We start from the raw sequence: 22,543 nt of genomic DNA, 5'->3' as shown, positions 1-22,543 counted from the left end.
CAAAAGAGAAACTATTTCCTTTTCCCAAGGCTTTGTGCCAGCAGGAAAGGGAATGCAGAGTTGTGAACTGCCTGCTCAACTGCTGAAGACTTGCACTAACACACAAAATGCTTCTCAGCAAAGGCTGAGAGAGGTCCCGGACTAAAGCATTTAGGGAAATCTCCATCCAATTCTTTTTTTTTTTTTTTTTAATTTATGATAGTCACACAGAGAGAGAGAGAGAGAGAGAGAGAGAGAGAGAGGCAAAGACACAGGCAGAGGGAGAAGCAGGCTCCATGCACCGGGAGCCCAACGTGGGATTCAATTCCGGGTCTCCAGGATCGCGCCCTGGGCCAAAGGCAGGCGCCAAACCGCTGCGCCACCCAGGGACCCCTCCATCCAATTCTTAGCTAGTCACCAAGCTACCTGAGCAGAGACTTCATAGTCACGCATGACAGAATAAAGACTTTAAAGAATTAGTCCAGGAAGATCATAAACAAATAGCAACAACAACAAAAACAATCCCTATAACGAGGAAATCTCATTTCCAGAATTTCACATTGGATTACTGACAATGCCTAGTTTTCAACAAAAAATTATCAGACATGCAAAGAAATGCAGGAAAGTAATGCACATACAGAGAACAGCAACAACAAAAAAAGCTGTCAATAGAAGCTGCTCCTGAGGAATCCAGGTGTTAGAATTACTAGGAAAAAATGTTAAATCAGCTATTATAAGTATGTTCAAAGAACTATAGAAAGCCATCCTCAACTAACAGACAATATAAGAATGATGTTTATCAAATACCAATAAAGAAATAGAAATTTTATTTTATTTATTTATTTATTTATTTATTTATTTATTTATTTTTAAGAAATAGAAATTTTAAAATAGAACCAAATGGAAATTTTGGAGTTTGAAGTGAAAAATTCACTAGAGGAGCTCAATAGTAGATTGAAATAGAAGAAAATAATCATAGAACTTATAGATAAATCAATTTAAATTATCGAGTCTGAGGAACAAGATGAAGAAAGAATGGAGAAAAGTAAATAGAGCCTTGGAAACCTGTGGGATATTAAAACCATACCAACATATGCATAGAAGAGGAGGAAAGAGAGAAAGGATATTTGAAGAAATAATGTCTGAATGCTAGATTACGCCAAGGCCTATCTTCCCTTATTTTTCACTTTATCTTCTTGGAAATTTATACCCTTCCCCAAAAGGACCATTACAAGTTGCAGCCACCTTATCTCATTCCTACATTTGGGCTTCCAGCCTGACTCACCAGTCAAAAATAAAACAGAACAAAACAAAAGGGAATATAAAGCAAGCTTTGGAGTATCTTCTAATTTGAATTCCAGCTCTATCCTGTATTAACTAGGTGACCTGGGGCATTACTTGTCTTCTCCAGGCCTGCTTCTTCAAAATTACTGAAATGCAGACAATAGTACCTTTTTTGCAGGACTGTTGTGAGTTTAGAAATTATATAGATAAAGTGCCTGGCCCTTAATAAATACTAATTAACTTTCCTCCCTGCCCCCTTTTTTTGATTAGCTTATCAACCTAAGAGAGTGGTTTCAAAAAAGTGGCATATTTCTTCAGTGAATTAAACTCTGTCAACTGAACTCAATCTCTAAAAAAAAAAAAAAAATTATCCTTACTCAGGTGGAGGTATGAGGAAAAAAACTGAAGCACTCCATATGTAGATTCAAATAGGACTGGGGATCCAGAGCTAGGAGACAATGCAGAGCTGAGAGCTAAGTAGAGGCTGAGACCAATAAGCTCAAGAGAGCTGTTTGAAGGATCCACTAAAATTGAAAGGGCTCAAAAATTGCCACCATGATGACAAAAGCAAGAGCTGTGGTTTGAGAGTAGAAAGGGAAGTGATCCAGAGCAAAGATGTAGAAGAGGTGATGTTGGCTTTTTTTCCTTTTTTCCTTTTTAGGTGCTAGGGACAGAAAGTAATTTACAGACTGACAAAAGTGACCTCTACAGTTTTTCAATTTGGAATGGAGAATTCATGAATGCTCCATAGAATACATATTACATGTTTTCTAATGCTCAAACCATCACTCCTCATTCTGGGTCTGTAGTCTACATCCATAAGGCTAGTGCTGCACACTAATTATAAAGGTACAATGCCAACGCTGGAGTATGAATCACTGAGGGCATATCTTATGTTGTGTCACAGCCAGGTTGTGAGAGGCGTGATGCCAAAGACCCCATTTCCTGTTTCCCATCTTCTCCTGGTTTTGTCTAGTAACTCACCTATGTAGCCAACTCTAAGATCAATCCCAAGTAATTTAGTATGGCTTTTCCTCAACTTACGATGGGTTCATATTTCAATAAACCCATCATAAATTGAAAATATCCTAAGCCAAAAATGGATTTAATACACCTAACCTAGCTTAGCCTAGCCAACCTTAAACATGATCAGAACACTTATTTTAGCCTACAGTGCACAAAATCTAACACAAAACCTATTTAATCAAGTACTGAATAGTTCATGTAATTTATTGAATACTGTACTGAAAGTGAAAATCACAGTAGCTGTCTGGATATAGAATGGTTGTCAGTATATTGATTGTTGACCCTCATGATCACAGGCTAACTGTTTGCTAAGGCTGCTCCTGTCCAGGATCATGAGACAGTACAGCACCACATATCAGTAGCCTGGGAAAAGATCAAAATTAAAGATTAAAAGTATGGTTTTTACTGCTGCATATTATTTCTGCACTATAATGAAGTTGAAAAATTATAAGTCAAACCATTGTAAGCCAGGGACTATCTACATACCAAGGAGCCTCAATGTCAAATCCTGTCACCTACAGACCTGGTATTTTACCGTGTCATAAACTGGGGTGTCTTTGAAGTCTGTGATCACAGTGCATCATGAATACCCACTTATCCATGCCATATGGATGGGCCCCTGATTCTTTGTCCTATAATTCATACTAGTTCCATCCAGGCTTTTCAAAGATCTTCTCTCCTATTCCTCGCCTCATTCTCTGGTGAGGTATCTGTTGGGAAGAAACACATATCATACTTGGACCACTTGCCTGCCTATTAGCAATACCTAAGGTGTGAACTATTCCACAGCCAAATGTCTGTCTGATCCAAGCTGGAGTTTGCCATAACATGTGGACATTGGAGATGACCTCCTCAGCATCCCTTTTTGTTTTATATCTGGGTTTCCATTTCTTCCCTGTGCAGCCCATGTGCTTTAGGAAAATCTAACTCCACTGCCCCAGCTCTGGGGCTCAGGCCCCTAAGGCAGCATTTCTCAACCTTCATTGCACATTAGATTCACACTGAGAGACTTTTAAAAAATACCTATTGCCTGGGTCCCTTGCACAGAAATTCTGACTTAACTGGTTTGGAGTGGTGCTCAGGCCAGGCATTATTAGCATTGTTTAAAATTTCTCGGATGATCCTAGTGGGCATGTATTATGAGTTGAATTGTATCTGCAAAAAGTTTATTTGTTCAAGTCTGAACTATTAGTACTTCATAATGTTACCTTATTTGTAAATAGGGTCATTGAAGATGTAATTAATTAAAATGAGTTCATACTGGAATATGGTGGGATCTTAATCTAATATGATTGGTGTCCTTATATATAGGGGAAATTTGGACTATGAAGCAGATATAGAGAGAATGCCATTTGAAGATGAAAGCAGCTATCAGGGTGGCCAGGCAGAAGCCAAGGAACATCAAAAATTGCCAGAAACCACCAGAAGCTAGGGGAGACCCAGAACAGATGCCCCCAGAAGGAATCTACCCTATTCTTGACCCCTTGATCTTGGACATCTAGCCTCTAGAACTGTGAGGCAATAAACTTCTGTTGTGTGTGCCACCCAGTTTGCTGTACTTTGTTACAGCAGTCCTCACAAACTAATATAGCAATCAAGACTAAAAACCACTGGTGGAACTGAGGCCTTAGGGAGCCGAGTCTAAACCCAACAACACATCATATTCCCCAGGCCACAGTGGCCACTCCAAAATTACAACAATGAGACATGAGGCAGATATGCCAAAGATTTCTGTAAAAGATCTTAACATTGTTTTTAAAAGGGAGAGCCAGATGACTCTCTCCTTTCTTTCCAGATGCTATTGCATATTGATATAAGCCCAAGAACTGCTATAGCTATTGTGTCACTTGAGAAAAGTCAGTTTAAGAACAAAGCCAACAATAGGATGACAGAATTATGGAGAAATACAGCCAGGACTAGCCTTCAGGCCAGTCTGGAAGCTTTGTCCTTTATCTTCAGTTACACAAGTGATACATTTACTTAATAAAATACTTATAATTGCTTTTTTCTTATGTCTTGATATTAATGCCTTATTATTCATTTTAAATAAAAGTTTTTAAAAATTTTCAATCATTACCAAAGGATGTAAAAGCCCATTGCACCCCTAAACCCAGCTTCCCATTTCCACATCCCAGAGGAAAATACCATTTATATTCTATTGTGTATTATTCCAGGACTTTTTCATCTTTCTACTTGTACTACCTTTATCTAATTAATTCTTTCTCTCTCTTTTTTCTCTAATGGAATCATTTAAATATCTATATATGTATTTTACATATATGTATCAATAAGTGTATATAAAAATAGATATATTTCTTTGTAGTTCTAAATAGTTCAGCTTTCTTTCTTCACTTAATTGCATTTTGGACACCTGTCCACATAAACTTCATTTTTAATTGTTGCATAGTTTTTCATATTATAAATTAAAAATTAGCTTTACAAGTCCTCAACTGATGGTCATTAATATTATTGCTAGATTTTTGCTGTCATGAGCGCTTTTGCACACATCATTGTATATTGCTGAGAATAAATCTGAAGGATATATTTCTAGTGATGATGCGACAGCCATAGCTAGATGTCCACCCAATGCCCACTCTTCCTTTCTCTCCCCAGTTTTGTGTGGGGTGACAAAGTGCCCTGCTTCTAATGCTCAGCTTCCTGAACTCTTTTGTACTTAGGCAGCAAGTGAAAAGTGACTGAGGAGACAAAGTCAATGATATATAAGGAAATATAATAGATTTTCCCTTCAGGGAAAGCTTACTATAGGGTGCAGGCCCAACTGGACATGTCCCTTTTGTCTTTTGACCTTTATACTTTACTCTGGAATTTGTTTGGTATGAGATATATTCTAATCATGAGGATGCAACTCACATGCCAATAACAGATGAATGCCTTATGCTAGATTTATTCCTTAGGACAAAAATAAGCTCTATTTGGTTAAGTCACTAATTGGATTTGGTTGCATTCAGCCAAATCAATCCTGATTGATACAAATGGAAATTCTAGGTCAAATGGTACATGCATTTTAGAGATATAGCCAAAATGTCTTCCAAAGGGTTGCCATGCTCCCTAGAATTGCACATAGGACTTCTAGGCTTACCTCACAAAGGTCCGCTTGGGTAAGTTTTACCAATCTCTACTATTATTGGACCTAGCTTTTTTCCCCAGCACTAATTTCAATAGTGTGGCTATTGATCAAGCAAAACTTATGCTTGTGCTTGCTAAAGTTACAACATAAAGCAATTAATTGTCACAGCACAGTCTGTCAATGAATGGTTAAATGACGTTTCTGTCCACGTCCTTGATCTCATAGGTAAAAGTGGTGGCTTGAAAGCTTTGGTATAAAATGTATGATGTTTAAAAATGAAATGTACTTGTGGAAGTACAAAAATGTTTTCATTCACTAATGACTATAATGAAGGCAAGGGATTTTACATAAATTTGTATGATTAGGTTGGATAAACACAGTTCTTGATTTTGTTTAATGATTTCTACAGTTCTGTTAATGACAACATCAGGGGAAAGGTCTGGGCCCAGCCTGCTGATCTATAATGGCATGGACTGTAAGTGTCAAAAGAGAACCTATATTTAAAACTATAGCATTAAAACTGGAGGAGTAATTATGCTTTGGTTTATAAGTCTGGGGTTGAAAACGAAAGCAAGATTTGTGTAGAGCTTTTCAAGCATAGAAATCACTTGAAGAGATTGTTAAAATGAAGATTCTGATTCAGTAGAACTGGTTTGGGGTCTGAAATTCTGCATTTCTAACAGGCTCCCATGTGATGCCTGATCCATAGCTAGGATCTTAAAATAAAAGAAATGGAGGTGATGCTCTCCCTTAGAGATATGTAAGGTGGGCACATTATAATTATTATAATAAGAGGCAAGGTCAGGGAGCCAGGAAGCCTGATTTGCAAAGAGATAAAGTGATGGCTGGTATAAGACAGCAACCCTAAGAACAAAATAGATGGGCAGCCAACAACATATTGCTCCATCTATACTACCAAAATAAATCAAGGATGGATAATCAGAATGCTGGGGGAAGCTGTCCCAAATAAAAAGTCCCTATCCTTTGCCAGGTTTCCAGACCTAAGCCATTTTTCAGACCTGGAGCCCACGGACCTAGAAGTTAGGCCCAAGAGGAAGGAATTGGCACCACTACAACCAGTAATAACTCCTCCAGTCATTCTCTAAAGGGATTCAGCCATTTCCTTGGGTAATCATGTGCTATGGAAGGCGAAGTGCCACTATATACTTATGAACCAGACATTTGAGAACTGTTGGATCCAAAATCTGAGTTGATGTTGATACCTAGGAACTAACATCATCAAGGGTATCTTCATAGAAGTAAGACTCATGTAGACCAGATAGTACATGTTATTTCAACCCAGATCTAGTTCCACAGCAGGAACACTTGTCAAGAGAGAGGTCATTGCTCCAGTCTCTCAAAGTACAATGGGAATAGACATATATGAGGTTGGCACACATATTTCTTGGTGTGCTGGCAAGAGCATGGTAGTTGAGAAAGCTGAGTGGAAGCCTCTGGAAGTACCCTTCTTCTAGCTATGAAAGTAAATCACAAGGGAAATGGCATAAATTAGTGCAACCCTTAAAGACCTAACGAATTCAGAGATGGTGGCTTCCTTTATGTTTCTAATTCATAAGACTGGCTCCAACAGGAGTCTGACAGATATTGGAGGGTGACCATGGATTACTGCCAACTCAAGATAGTTGTAGCTTTAACTGCAGCTGCTGTGCCATCTATACTGGGGATACTTCTCTAAACAATTAAATAAGTGTCTAGATGGCTATTCACTCTGAGTGTGGCTCAGAAAAGAGTTTAGCAGAAGATTCGGGCTACTGTGGAAGCAGCTTCTCACTTGGGCCATACAGTCAGGTAAACAGTAGATAACAGAGAAATCTGAGGAGGCAAAAGACGTCACATGGAATTTAGGGCAAGCCCCAGTAGAAGAATCACACTGTTGTGACCCCTAAAGTTTTTTTTTGACCCCTAAAGTTTTTGAAGATATTTGTGGCAGAGTATTATACACCAATTGAAATGTAGATCTTGACATGCTTTTGGGCCTTGATCAAGACAGAATACTTGGCATATGCCATCAAGTGACTCTGCAGCCAGAGCTGCCCATCATGAGCTGGGTTTTGTCAGACCCATCAAATCAGGAGGCCCAGTGGTTCAGGAAGAATCCAGTGTTAAATGGCAGTGAGATGTCCAGGATCAGGCATGAGCAGAGCCAGAGGGCAAAAGTAGACTGTAAAAGCAGGTGACCCAAACCTGCTTGTCATCCACTACTGTTATACTGGCACCTTTGTCTCAGCTTATACCTCTAACAACATGGGCTGAGGGCAGGGTATCCCTATAGCCCTCTAACCAAGGAGTAAGCAAACCAAGCTTAGTTCATGAATAGTTGGTGCAGTATGTGGGTACAAGATAGAAGTGGACTTCTGTTGCCCTCGTACCCCATGGCAAGTGGTCCTAAATGATAACATGAGAAGAAATTCTTCCAATGGGCTTCCAGGGCTATAAACAGTGCATCTGGTCTTTCACAATGTGTAGAAAGAAAGGTAGCTCAAAGAAATATTAAGTCAGGCTCTTGAACAGTAGCAAATGGCCTGGTTGGCTGGTCAGGGGCTTAAAGGAAAAGCAAAGATCTTGGGTAAAGCAACTAGATGAACCTATGAGAATGAACATCAAGTGAAAATATCTTTGTATTTCAGGTTAATACCCCTCAGATAGTTACTGCTCAGAACAGGCATGACACCCAACTAGGCAGAATGACTTAGCTACTTGACACAAGACAGTCTCTTGTAATTTTTCACTCCAGTGCTATAGGATGGTGTAGCTCTGGTGGGAGAGATGGATGCTATTGTTTAAAAATAATCTCTACCTGCAACATAGGGCTTGAAATCACAATGCTGAGGTCAAAGGTTGCATGCCCTACTGACACAGCCAGTCAGGTGCCCCAGGAGATACTATGCATGAGTCAAACAACATGACCTTCCATCAAGTAAGACTGACATAGCTACTGGTACCATTGAATATCAAACTGACCCATAACATGGACCAACAATGTGCCTCCAATAAGACACCATCCCTCAAAAAGTCCAGCCAGCTGCTTAGTGTTAAGTTGACTACATTGGATCCCTGTTACCTTTGAAGGGGTAGTGTTATGGGTTGAACTGTGTCTCCTAAAAGATATGTTGATGTCCTAGTGACTGGAACCTGTGTGATCTTATTTGGAAGCAGGGTTTTGAAATGTAACCAAGTTAGGATGAGGTCATTAGAGTGGGTCCTAATCCAGGTACACTTATAAGAAAAAACACAGACACACAGGAAGAACACTACATGAAGATGGAGGTATGTATTGTAGTTATGCAACTGTAAAACAGGAAACAAGGACTGAAGGAAACTACCAGAAGGCAGGAAGAAGTAAGCATTCTCCCCCAGAGTCTCAGTGGAGCATGGCCCTGCTGAAACTGTGATTTTGGGGCCCTAGAATTCTGAGAGAATAAAATTCTGTAATTTTAAGCCACCCAGTTTGTGATACTTTTTTATAGGAGCCCTAGGAAACCAATATAGGTAGTACTTCATAGTGACTAACATTGAAACATATTCCAAGTATGGATTTGCCTTCCTTTCCTCCCAGCCTCAGACAATACCATTATTTTAGGACTTAGAGATTTCATCCAGTGAGATGAAAACCTCACATGACATTACATGGACCAAGGCATGCAGGTCCTGGCAAATGAGTTGTAGCAGTTGGCATGTGACCACAGAATTCACAAGTCCTTTCACATTACCATACTATCTGGAGGCTGCCAGCCGAATAAGGAGAGATGAACTTCTTGAAGGTGCAGTTGAAGAGCCAACTTGGAAAGAATACCCTGTGTATATGGTATGCTGTCCTCCAGGATACAGTAACATGTTAAATCATGCTGTGACAATGTATAATACTGTGTTCGCAGTAGGTGAATACATTGGTCTGAGAATCAAAATATTTATGTAGGAACTGTTCTGTTATCATCACTCAGTGTCCCACCTGGGAATTTGTTCTTCCTATCCCCACAGCTTTAGGCTTTATAGATCTAAAGTTTCCAGTTCCTAGAAAGGGAATGCCTCCATCAGGGGACACAGAAACAGTCCAATTTAGCTTTAAGTATGGCTGGTGCTGAGTTACTTAGGCTTCTTGTACTAAAAGACTTTCAATCAAAGAAGGAGTAGTAACCAATTGGCAGGAGCAATTAATCTGGTCATTAGAAGGAGACAGAGGTCTCATTACACATTGGTTGCAAAGAAAAGATCTTTGGCACTAGATGATCACTGTAGTAGCTCTTTGTATTCCTTTGTTCAGTTTTGATAGTAAATGAACCAGGAAAATAACCATGATCTTAGAAGGACAAGGCGTCCAGAGGCTTAGACACCTCAGCATGAGGTTCTAGGCCACCTTACCAGGAAAGTCACCTATAACAGCAGAGGTCCTAAAAAAGCGAAAGTGGAATCTGGAATAAGTAGTAGAGAAGGATGATGATTAGCATTAATTGTGGTCTTGAGATCAGTTTCAGCAAAGGGGGCTATATTTCATCCCAATAAACATCATCTTGAAAATTTTCCCAGGAAAAGAAAACTACCAGAATCTTGGGGGAGCTTTTCCTAAATGTACTGAACTTATTATATGAAGCAAGTGGATCCAAGCAAGAGCTAGACTGTAGTCTGTCCTCTGGTGCATCATTCAGATCCAGCTGCATTACTCTCTGGGACGTCATTTTGGCTGAATGCAGCTGCCTCATCCAACATTATTCCCTGTTCCTAGAGGTAGCCAATATCCAGTGATTGAGGATGCCCAATGTTCAGATCCCTTCACTTGATTTTGGGATGGCTGAAGCTTCTGCTGCAGCTGTACTGCATTTCAATATCTGCTGCTCAATCCTCCTTCCTGTGCTCCTATGTCAGTGTTGTCCCAGAGAATATTCTCTAATAAACCCCTGAAGTCAAATCCCAGAGTCCCAGATAGATTTCCCAGAGAAACAACTCTCTTCCATGACAGCAGAGGGCTTGGGTCATAGATACCATCAGCTACAAAGAATAATTTGACCCTCTAGACAATGGACCTTTGCTAGTAATGCAGACACAGCATGGACACATGCTGTGGGTAGGCCTGTGGACCAGATAGTTTGGATTAGACCTAAGAGACAGCATTTAAATAGCAGATTCCACACCTAAACTCAGCTATGGAACCCTCTCTCCAATATTCTCTTATATAAAGAGGAAGAGTAGCGGAAATAATATCCACCTGGGAGTTTCCAAAGATGACACAATAGGATAATATTTGATCTGAAAGAACATTTTCCTGGGAGAGTGTCTGAACCTAGTGATAAAGGAGTGTGAATAGTGTATGAAATGCAGCTTTTTGAACTGGTATGCTGAGAACAACTGAACTAGATACTTTGTCAAATCCTGCAGTACTGCCTTTAGCGACGTGATATAGAATTTTCCTCTAAAATTGGAGGATGCTTATAAAATATGCACTTCAAATTCGGAGGCCACAGAACATTGCAAGGTGAAGGGGGTGGTTCAATTGCACAAATATGGCTGTCACTGATATGTACAACTTTGACCCGAGCTGCAGCCATGGAACATAACAGGAGAATCTGGAATAACACCTAGGGAGCTGTTTGATATGAGTGAATCCACATAGACCAGTGGGGCTCGGCCATGGATCTTAATGAAGAGTCTGCTTGACCCCATTTTAGTTTTAATAATTTTTGTTGTTGTTGTTGTTAGGAAAGATGGTGGTAAACTTGTAGCATGTTCTCCTCAGATTAAGAGAGATTTCTTCAAATACTTATGCAATTGATTTCTGAAAAGGGCTGACCTACTTGAGGCAGAGAGAGGGCATATTAAACATGGCCATAAAAATGAGCTCAGGAACATAGGCTACAACAGGAGCCAGGCAAGAAACACAAGAAAGAAAGCAATTGGTTTAGTCTTTACATCCATTAAGTTCCAGTCATAAAAACAGAAATTATACCATATCACATAAAAGGGATTGGTTTTATAAATATGGTGGGGTTGAAAAAGCAAAAAAGCATGCTGAGGTCCCTCAGAGATTAATAACTGTAGGAGTCTGTTCCAGTGTTACCTGAGGGAAAGCAGGGGTTACAAGAACCTAGGAGTTCAAGATGGGGCTCTTGGGGCTGGTGTTCAAACCTGTCCGGTAAGGTTCACACAACTGATACTTAACCTGAGGAAGGATGCTCAGTCATTGGTGTCCAAAGAATCTGGGGTTCTCATAAATATAGAGCATACACTGGGGGTTACCTAAGGTGAGGGTGGGAAGTGGGCAAAATGGGTGAAAGAGATCAAAGGTACAAATTTCCAGTTATAAAATGAACAAGTCATGGGGATATAATGTCCTGCATGGTGACTATAGTTGATAATACTGTATTGCATATTTGAAAGTAGCTAGGAGAGTGGATCTTAAAATATCTCATCACAAGAAAAAAATCTGTGATTATATATGGTGAAGGATGTTACATGGACTTATTGTCATGATCAATTTGCAATATATACAAATACTGCATCATTACATATACTCCTGAAATTAATATAATGTTATATAAATTATACCCCAATTTAAAAAAAAAAAAAAAAAGCTCGGCTTAGAACCAAGTGTCTGTTTCAACTGCAACGAAGCTGAAAGAAACTGGAAAATGTAGAATGAAACTATCTCTCTTCTTGCCTCTGATACTTCCTTGAGTGCTTTTCACTGGCAAAATCTAATAGACACCAGCAAACAAGGGCATTTGGGAAATACAATTTTTCAGAGTTCCAATCCCAACCATTGCAGAGGGGGTATGGAGCTGAGAGTAAGCAGGTTTATTAAGAGCCCAGTCTTGTAACTAGAACTCTGGCAAGACAATAGAGGTGAGCCTTCAGGTGACTGCAAGCCCTAGTCAAGATTGACTGTAAGCACATCTCAGCAAGTGGAAACTGTTGAGTCCAGTTACCTGACAGAAATATGACAGGGAATAATACATCGTTGTCTTAATACAATGTCTTAATAATACATTGTTCCAGACCCCCCTTAGGGTCTGGAATTATTTATTACTTATCAGTGGATAACTGATAGACCCAAAAATGGAGGAAAATCATTCCAAGGGAATAGCACTGGACCCTAATCAAGCAGTCACAACTATGTACCTCCCATTTTCCTGCTTTAAAATGGGAGTGCTTACCACAGAACCATTGTATACTGAGGCAGATACTTTGTCTCTTTAATTCACAGGTCTTCAAAGCAATAGGGCATGTATTGGAGTAATTATACCTGAAACGCCTCATCTACATCTAGACCTGACTCAGAAAATGAGATCCTGGACTCCAAGCCAATGCCATAGTGGAACAAGACTTTGGGAGTCTTGTGGGAGGAATCTAAAGCATTTGTGGCCAGAGGGCAAGCTGCCTGGAATATTAATGGTAGCTGTGCTTTCTTAATACTCTTCCTACAGAAAAGTGTGATTTGTTTCCCTACTCTTTGAATTAGGGCTGGCCTGTGACTACTTTGACCAATGGAGTATGGCAGAATGATGACCATTCTGGGTCTGACTTCTAAGAGGACCGGCTGCTTCTGCCTAGCCTCTAAGAGCCCTGCCCTGCCCTATAACAGGTACATTGGTCATGTGGAGAGGTCCTGAGGTCACAGGAGGAAGGAAATGGCTCAGCTGAGTTCAGCCTTCCAGGTGGCCACCAAGGCCCCCAGGCATGTTGACAGGTCAGTTGGACCCTTTCAGACCAGCCCAGCCACCAGCTAAGTACCAAAGAGTGATGTCACATGGAGCAGAAGTATCTCCCAGCTCAGCTTTGCTCAAAAGATCGATCAAATAGTTAAGATATAAAATAACATGGTTGTTTTAACATATGAGTTCGGAGAATAGTTTTTGTTGTAACAACAGATACCCAAAATGATTTGCATTGTTCTTTTTTTCGCTAGCTTCCACTTTACGGCCCTCACATACCCCAAGGTGGAGAAATTCTGCTTACCCTGGACTTCTTAAATCCCTCCTCAGAGAATGATTTAATACCTTCAATAGTAACCTCTCTATTTTGCTGCACACAATCAAACAGCATTAGGAAGACCCTAGGTGGATCCCTGGAATTCAATATTCTCCTCTGACTTCTTCTTCTTCTTCTTCTTTTTTTAATTCATGAGAGACACAGGCAGAGGGAGAAGCAGGCTCCACGCAGGGAGCCTGACGTGGGACTGGATCCCAGGACTCCAGGACCACGCCCTGGGCCGAAGGTAAGCACTAAAACACTGAGCCACCCAGGCGCCCCTCTCTCCTGACTTCTGTACTAGTTTTCCCCCAAGGCTAAAGAATTTAACTCATCTGCTTGATTGAAGACACATTATGGTAAAATAGCACTTGTCATTTAAAAGACAAGAACACACACATTGTAAACAAAGAATAATTTCACTCCAAAGAATGTTCTTTTAATTTGGCCATGTGGTCAAAGGCTTTTTTTTTTTTCCCCTATGGAATCCTGTGGAATCACTGTGTGACACAGAGTGATTATATTTAGAAAGCATTTACTTTGGACAAGTATGCCAAATTTGTTCAGTTGCACACCATATGCTTTTCATTTTGCAGTAATCTATTTTCCCTGTTTTTCCTAGGTAGTCCTTCCTGAATGACAACATGTTAAAAATTGCAGGTGCTATCTTTACTGGCTTAGAAAGCTTTTTGACTTGCTTTAAATATTGGTATCCTAGTATTCATTAAAGCCTATTCCTTTAGATATCATTACCAAGCTATGTGTAGTGGCTTTTCCTTTAGAATTGCATCATTTTATCTTGAGGCTCCATCTATTACTAAAAGCATTAAATACATTATTTGGGAGTAAGTTCCCAGGCTTTTCCTATCTATACTGAATCCTCAGCTTCTGTGATAAGTTTTACAGGTGTTTCAGATGAGGCAGGGCTTGAACAAGCCTTTTCCCTACCATTCTATTTCTACTAAGGGTAAGAGTTTTGTTTTGGGGAGGAGAGGTTTGGGACCTAGGACAGGCTTAACAGAGAGCTCTCTCACCAGCCAACATAGGACTGATCTACTGCTTGTAGAATCACGTAGGCAAATTAGGAAACTGAAGTTAGTCTTGCCAGACTGCAGGATATGACTTATAAAACTAATGCTGCTAATAAGGACCTGAAACTGTCCTACATACAATAGTTCTCAACACAAGATGCACAGTAGGATCACCTGGGAAGCTTTTAAAGATCTCCACGCCCAGGCTACACCCAAGACCAACTAAATCAGAATCCCCAAGTGGGACATAGTAGTTTTAAGTGTCTGTCCTCTGGATATTTTAATGAGCAGTCAAAACTGAGAACTACCTGAATGTAAATCTTAAGGAACTAATACATCTGATCTCAATTTTGAGAATTAGTAGTAAAAATGACCTGGCATACAACAGAGCAAAGTGTGAACTGGCTGTCTGAGGAACACAGACTCCTATATGAGCAATGACCAAAAGGACAAAGTGTTTAGCATACTTGAAGAGTGACATCGCAAATGGCCCTGTGGTTCCAGGCATTATCAAGGAATTTAAGAACTTGAAGGGATTGTTAGGCTTCAATACCCTACCTGGCTGGTTTTATAAATAAGAGAAACAAATGAAGTCAGTGGTGCAGACAGGATGAGGGCATGGGTCTCTTTATTCTTAGGCCAGTGCTTTTTCTACTAGCCCAATTCATAGCACCTTAGCCCTCACTTTGGGAGCCCATGGAGGTCACACATGCAGAATAGTTAGATTTAGTTCCCTTAGCTAGCTCCCAGACAAAAACATTGATACAGAGAGAATATGGGTCTGTATGTCATTCACATCTCTATTTTCCAGTTAGAAATATTCACATATTTGCTAAAGATGAATACTCACTCTCTGTCCTTAGTTTCTATCCATTCCAAATAGAGTGATCAAAGACCAGATTATATCCCACTTGATCCTTGCAATCGTTCATCACAACTTAGCAGTGATTTCTTTTTTTCCTTATCTCTTGTAAAATATACATCTCTCACACTTTTGACCTTATTTACTTCCCCATATTAATACCTATTCGTCCACATGTATATATACTTTTTTCTTCCTCTTCTTCTTCTTTTAAAGATTTTTAAATGTTATTTATTCATGAAAGATATATATATATATATATAGAGAGAGAGAGAGAGAGAGAGAGGCAGAGACACAGGTAGAGGGAGAATCAGGCTCCATGCAGGGAGCCTGATGTGGGACTCAATCCCGGGACTCCAGGATCATGCCCAGGGCTGAAGGCAGATACTTAACCACTGAGCCACCCAGGGATTCCCTATCCTTTTTCTTCTAATAAATTATTAGTATCTCAGACTCTCACACAAAGTTGTTACTCAGTGTAGGCTTCCAGATTTGTTGGATTCTATTTTAATAATCAATTCATTTTATATTTCCATTGTCATATTTTGTTGTAATGCAAGAGAAGAGGAAGATTTTACATTTATATAACAAGCAAAACTTAAGCTCTATATATGGATTTTCCACTGCCTCCTGAACCAATCAGAGTGTTTCAACTTTTAAAAAGTGAAGGTTCCAAGGGGGCTCTCCTATTAAGCTGCTCTCAGTGATGAGATAGCTCTGTCATCCTAATTGTTCATTTGCCACCAAAATATTTCTACCTGACTGACATCTTTCCTCCTTAAGAAACTACCTTGATATCACTATGATGTCAATTATAGTGAAGCACTGTCTCAATAATATGTTTCTACTATCAGGTTGGTGTACTGCTCTAGGGGAGTAAGGATAAGGTGACTGTATTTTCTGAGTGAAAAGTTAGCCCAGGTTGACAGGAGACTAGAATGCTGGTACTTACGGCTGCCATAGCCAAGATTTTCTTTCCTACCCCACAGTCCCTGAAAAGGATTGAAGTAACATGATACCTCATTAAATATACTTGGCATCCTAATCTCTGATACCCATATACCAGTTTAAAGACCAAATTCTATGTCTCAAAATACCTTTTGAAATGTTTTTCATGTCAAAATTTATCTTGAAAAGGAATACTTCCTTAATTTTAGTTTCTTAAATTATACTGGTTGCTTTAGAGTCTATTTAAATCTTTAATTTCAAAACTCCAAATTTTAGACTGAGTGGAAATGAATTCTTTTAAAATAAATATTAAGAATAATTATATTAATATCATTATATATGTTATATATTTTTATGTGTGCACTAATTTGTGAAAATAAAAATGAGCCATGATGTTCATTAACATGCAGGCGGTGGTGTGCTGTTAAAGCTTTAACAACTGGCTTTCCAAATAAAAGTCCTGATTTGTAGAGTCTGCCACTTTCTGTGGTGTAAATACTCCTATTATTTCTGATTTCAAATAACCAAATAGCATCACTGAACACAGAGTTGGTAAGAGATATGTAGAATTGGTGTTTGTGTGCCAGCTACAGTATATACTGCATATCTACACTTAATTATTTTCCTACATTTTCTTTTTAGAGATATTTTTTTCATTATGTCATTATCACATCAATAGCACACATTTTAGAAATAATTTTGGCTATCTTCAGTCCTTTGTGGTTCAATATGAGTTTTGGAATTGTTTTTTCAATTTCTGTAAAAAAAATGTCATTGGGTTTTAATGGAGATTGCATTAAATCTGGATTGCTTTGGGTAGTATGGACATTTTAACAATGTTAAGTTTCTTAATCCATAAACATGGAGATATTTTTCTATTTATTTGTATCTTCTTTAATTCCCTTCATCAATATTTTATAGTTTTCAGTGTACAAACTTTTCCTTCCTTAGTTAAGTTTATTCCTAAATATTTTATTCTTTTTGATACTACTGTAAATGAGATTGTTTTCCTAATTTCCTTTTCAGGCAATTCATTGTTAGTGTATAGAAAAACTAATTTTCATAAATTGATTTTTTATCCTGCAATATTACTGAGTTTATTTTAAGTTGTTTTCTGGAATCCTCAAAGTTTTTTACATATGAGATTATGTCATCTGCAAACAGGGGCAATTTTTCTCACTTAATTGCTCTGGCTAGGACTTCTTGTTCTGTGTTGAATAAAAGTGGTCACTGTGGGCATCCTTCCCTTAGTCCTGATGTTAGAGGAAAAACTTTCATATGGAACTACAAAGAATTCTAATCAACCAAACACTCCCAAGAAAGAACAACAAAGCTGGAGGCATCACACTTTTTGATTTCAAGCTACATTATAAAGCTACAGTAATTCAAACACGATGGTACTGGCATAAACACTACTGGCCTGTCTAGGCCAATGGAACAGAATACAAACCCCAGAAATAAATCTACACATATACAGTCAACTGATATTTAACAAGGGTGTCAGAACTGTACAATGGGGAAAGGATAGTTTCTTCAACAAGTGGTGCTGGGAAAACTGGATATCTACATGCAAAGAATAAAATCAGACCCTTATTGTATATCATATATAGAAAACAACTGAAAATGGCATAAATACTTAAACAGAAGATCTGAAATCATAAAACTCCTAGAATAAAACATAGGGTAAAAGGTTTGGTCTTGACAATGATTTCATGGAGATGACACCAAAAGCACAGTTAACAAAAACACAAATAGACAGTGGGACTATAGCAAAGGAAAAAAAATAGCATTGAAAGGCAACCTATGGAATGGGAGAAAATATTTGCACACTATTTATCTGATAAGGGATTAATTTCCAAACTATATAATGAACTCCTACAACTTGATAGCAAAATAACCAATAGCCCAACCATAAAATGGGCTAAGGACTTAAACTGACATTTCTCCAAAGATCTACAAACGGCCAAAAAGTATATTACAACACCATTCACAATAGCCAAGATGTGGAAAAAACTTAAACAACCAACAATGGCTGAATGGATTACAAATATGATAAAAAATATGACAGACACACACTGGAATATTATTCAGCCTTAAACAAGAAGGAAGCAACGTGTGCATGGCTCAGTGGTTGAGTGTCTGACTGCCTCTGGCTCAGGTTGTGATCCTGGGGTCCTGCGATCAAGTCCCTCATCAGGCTCCCTGCAGGGAGCATGCTTCTCCCTCTGCCTGTGTCTCTGCCTCTCTCTGTGTCTCTCATGAATAAATAAATAAATTTTTTAAAAAAGAAGGAAATCCTTCAATATATGACAACATGAATGAAACGAGATCATTATACTAAATGAAATAAGTTAGTCACATAATGAAACACTGTATGTTTCCACATATATGATATATCTAACAATAGTTAATCTCATAGAAACAGAGAGTAAAATGTGATTGCCAGGGACTGGAGAAGTGGGGGAGTGGGTTTGCTAATCAGAGTATAAAATGTTAATTATGTAAGATGAATAAGTTCCAGAGAACTGCCATACAACACTGTGCCTATATTTAACAATACTGTACTGTGAACTTAAAAATCTGTCAAGGTGGTAGATCTCATGTTTAATGTTCTTACCACAACAATAATAATTAAAAATAAAAAGGAAACAAATTTAAATCACATAGTCTTGCTCTGGCTCCATACTTACAAATCATGAAACTTGAGCTAATTTCTTAGTTTCTTAAAGCCTGTCTTTCCCATGTATAAAAGGATGCTACAAAGATTAAACAAAATTAGATTATCTTTTAACAGTACTGTAAGTAATGTATCAAGAATAAGAAGCAGCTCAAAAATGGACTGGTAGAAGAGGAATCCAAATCTGGTTAAAACCCAAATTATTCTTTGAAGACAAATAGGTCTTTTTTTGTTTTAAAATGAGTTTTTGGAATTTCTCTATAGAATTTCTTGTCCTATCCTATGAGTTTAGTCATATTCTTTTTTTTTTTTTTTTTTTGCATTCATAAAGTTAAAGAACCTCATCAATAGCACTGTATAGATGGGTATTTGGACTCGGGGACCCACCTAATTGTTTTTCTGGTGACAAGAATAGAAATGCTTGGTGATAAGAGTGGACCCCTTTAGGGAAATTAATCACTACAATCTTTTATTTTCTTTTTTAAATATTTTATTCATTTATTCATTAGAGACACGGAGAGAGGCAGAGACACAAGCAGAGGGAGAAGCAGGCTGCCTGCAGGGAGTCTGATGCGAGACTCAACCCCAGGACTCTGGGATCATGCCCTGAGCCAAAGGCAGATGCTCAACCAGTGAGCCACTCAGGCATCCCAATCTTCTATTTTCAACCCTATAAATATTGTCTCTTTACTTTTCCTTGCCCAGACATAGATTTAAAAACCTATTTTCAGAATTTCTGTTTGAAAAATAAAATATGTACCTGGGGTATGATGTTGGTTTCCATATGGTTTGGTACTCAAGAAAAAAAGGAAAATATTCCTCTTTTCCTCTACAGAAAATTTCAGTGTCTCAGATTCAAAAAGGCTATGTTTGCTCTTTCAGGTAGAACTTTCCCACTTGCAAGAAACAAAAACTCAATCCAACAAAGCTTAAATCCAAAATGGCATTGTTAGCTCGTATCACTAGGAAATGCATTCTGTAACTTCAGGCACAGATTGATGAAGGTGTCAGAAGATGCTGTTGAGTCCCTCTCTCCCTGTTTCCTTCCCTTCCCTCCTATTCCTACCTCCTCTCCTCCCTTTCTTTCTCCCTCCAATTGCCTTCCTCTTTTTTTCTCCTCCCTCCCTCACTCTCTTTCTCTCTCTCTCACACACACACTTTATTTTCATTCTCTTTCTCTCTCTCTCTTTCTTCATTTCGCAGCTCTATTTCCCTCTGTTTGTCTTCACCCAAGTGGAGGCCAGGGTCTTTGACTACATAAAAAGATGCTCATGAAAGCTCAAGTCTTGGAGGTAATGATCTCAGAAAAAAATAGATACCCCCACCCAGCATCAGAATCAATCTTAGAATTGGCCCTTTTGGATCAGATGCCCATCCACCTCCATGGGGGAAAATCACTATGTCCATGTCCATTCAATATGTCCATATACTATGTCCATACAATACAGTATTCTATTGACCAGTCTAAGTCATATGTCCACAATGACCTGGTGATAGGGAAGTAGGACCCCTTTATAAAGCCCTCTAGAATAACAAAGGATAAGGAAACAGCAGCTCCCCCTAAGAAACAAAAACAAGGATAACAAAAAAGCAAAGCATGACGTATACCAGTTACCTAACCCAGGCACTCTGCAACATTGCAGGTGGTCATCCAATCCATGCTTAAACACATCCAGGGTTAAAGAACTCTGTTATGTGCTGCTGATGCTACTACTACTATCAATAGTAATAATTTATTGAATTTTTAGCAGCTAACAGGCATTGGGTGGACATAGTCCTACATCACTTGGCATCCTCAAGAATTCTACCTGGCATCCTCACACTATCCTGCCCAAAGCCAGACACTCCCACTTCCACTTGCCTCAGCAAAATGGGAGCTCTGGACAGAGCTTGTTTCTCATGAGGCTCACTTCCAAAAGGAATACCTGCATAAGGCACCTGATTGTTAGACCTAGCTCCATCCAATGTTCACAACTTAGTGGCAAGAAAGCCGGCGATTCTGAGTTTGGATTTGTGCACCAGGCAGACAGAACAAAGAAGATGAGCACTAGGAATGACAAGTATCCACTTGCCTAAGATCTATATCCAGTCTTCTTATGTGCGTCATAACATCAACAGTTACTCCTCCTTAACATAATTCAAGGGAACGAATCAAAATTTACTCACCCTATTTCTAAAAGGAAACAATCCAAGAGTCTCACTGCATCCAGCTCCGAATTCAGGAAATCTGGGCCAAATCCATTTCTCACCCAGTTTTCTCACAATTTCATACTGGTACTATGAAGGCTCTGAAGTAAATTTGTAAAGTTCACCACCACGACACATCCTATGTATACCAAGGAATGGAGGAGATAAAAATAAATTAGTTCAAAGACATTATCATTACATGATACAAGAAGGAAATGTGGTATATGTCATCATCCTCATTTCAGCAATTGGTTGCTAACAAGCAGTTTTATCACTTTTCTTTAGCAACTCTTTCCACCATGGCCAGACCCCAACTTGTCTGAGTTCTTTGCCTTGTAGACGGCTCCAAACCTTATTCCTGAGGCATCTGGGTCCTTGTTAATCCCTTCTGTATGAGGTGCTATGGTTTTACTTTGCAAAACTTGGGATATTTCTTTATCTCTGTTATCCCTAGATAAATCCACAATCCAAACTCCCTCTAAACACAGAATTACAAAGAGGAATAGGATTGTAATTACCCTACATCCAGGCTACAGCAGATGAAATCAGAAGATCTGACTGAGGGGAAACGTTCAAGTTGCAGAAGGAAGATGATCTATTTATGGTTATCTGGACTTGTTTTTGGTTTTTCATTCATCTGACTTCTGGGAAGTCCTCCAGTCATCTCTTCATCTTATGTAAGTTATTAGCAAATAAATGATATGTTTACTAACACATCTCTTTATTTTGAGACAAATCATTTTTAATTGCCTTTTTGAAGTAAATTACTAAAAAACCATGAACATCACAAAACAAAATAAAATGTTTTGGGTCACCTTTATACATTTACTATATGCTTAAACTAAGTTTTCCAAAAATTTGCTAAGAAATTACTGTCTGGGAATTTCTTGAAGGCTGTGTCTAATTCTATCTTTACCTGTGTCCACAGACTCAATCAGGAACAATCTGGTCACATAACTATACTTCCTCTTATCAACAAATTGATGAAAGTATCAATTATATATTATCAAATATATGTTTTCAGATATATACCCCAAATATTAAGTATATATGTGCTAGAAGAAAACCCAGAATGAAAAAAGAAGAAATGGAAAGGCATGTGATACTTCAACCAGATTTATTTCTTAACCATTAAAACAATTTTACTATTTTGACTGGGCATGATGAATATCAACAGAACCAAAAAATAGGAATGTGGTGCTAGTTAATTCTGATTTAAAGTCTGACTCTACTTTAGAACTCTATTACCAGGGACGCCTATATGGCTCACCAATTATTTTTCAGAAAAAGAAGTGGTAGAGAGCAATGTATTAGAAAATTAAAAGTAATGTAGATTCTTTTTTTTAAAAAAAAGGTTTTATTTATCCACTCATGAGAGAGACACAGAGGGAGAGAGAGGCAGAGACACAGGCAGAGGGAGAAGCAGGCTCCATGCAGGGAGCCCGATGTGGGACTCGATCCAGGGTCTCCAGGATCATGCC

At 38.7% G+C, this 22,543-nt stretch overlaps 1 long non-coding RNA gene across 5 annotated transcripts in view; it reads right to left on the bottom strand.

The window, feature by feature from the left end:
- Window positions 1–22,543, bottom strand: part of LOC112669448 (uncharacterized) — a 362,442-nt gene that overhangs the window by 288,976 nt on the left and 50,923 nt on the right. For all 5 annotated transcript variants that reach the window (XR_003142264.2, XR_007406015.1, XR_007406014.1 and 2 more), the window contains one exon: window positions 21,042–21,201. This is a non-coding gene — a long non-coding RNA (uncharacterized LOC112669448). The remainder of the gene's footprint in view (window positions 1–21,041; window positions 21,202–22,543) is intronic.

The sequence above is a fragment of the Canis lupus genome, chromosome 25 (assembly GCF_003254725.2).
Source record: "Canis lupus dingo isolate Sandy chromosome 25, ASM325472v2, whole genome shotgun sequence".
In the NCBI taxonomy this organism is placed as follows: domain Eukaryota; kingdom Metazoa; phylum Chordata; class Mammalia; order Carnivora; family Canidae; genus Canis; species Canis lupus.
This window is presented reverse-complemented; position numbering and strand designations above follow the sequence as displayed.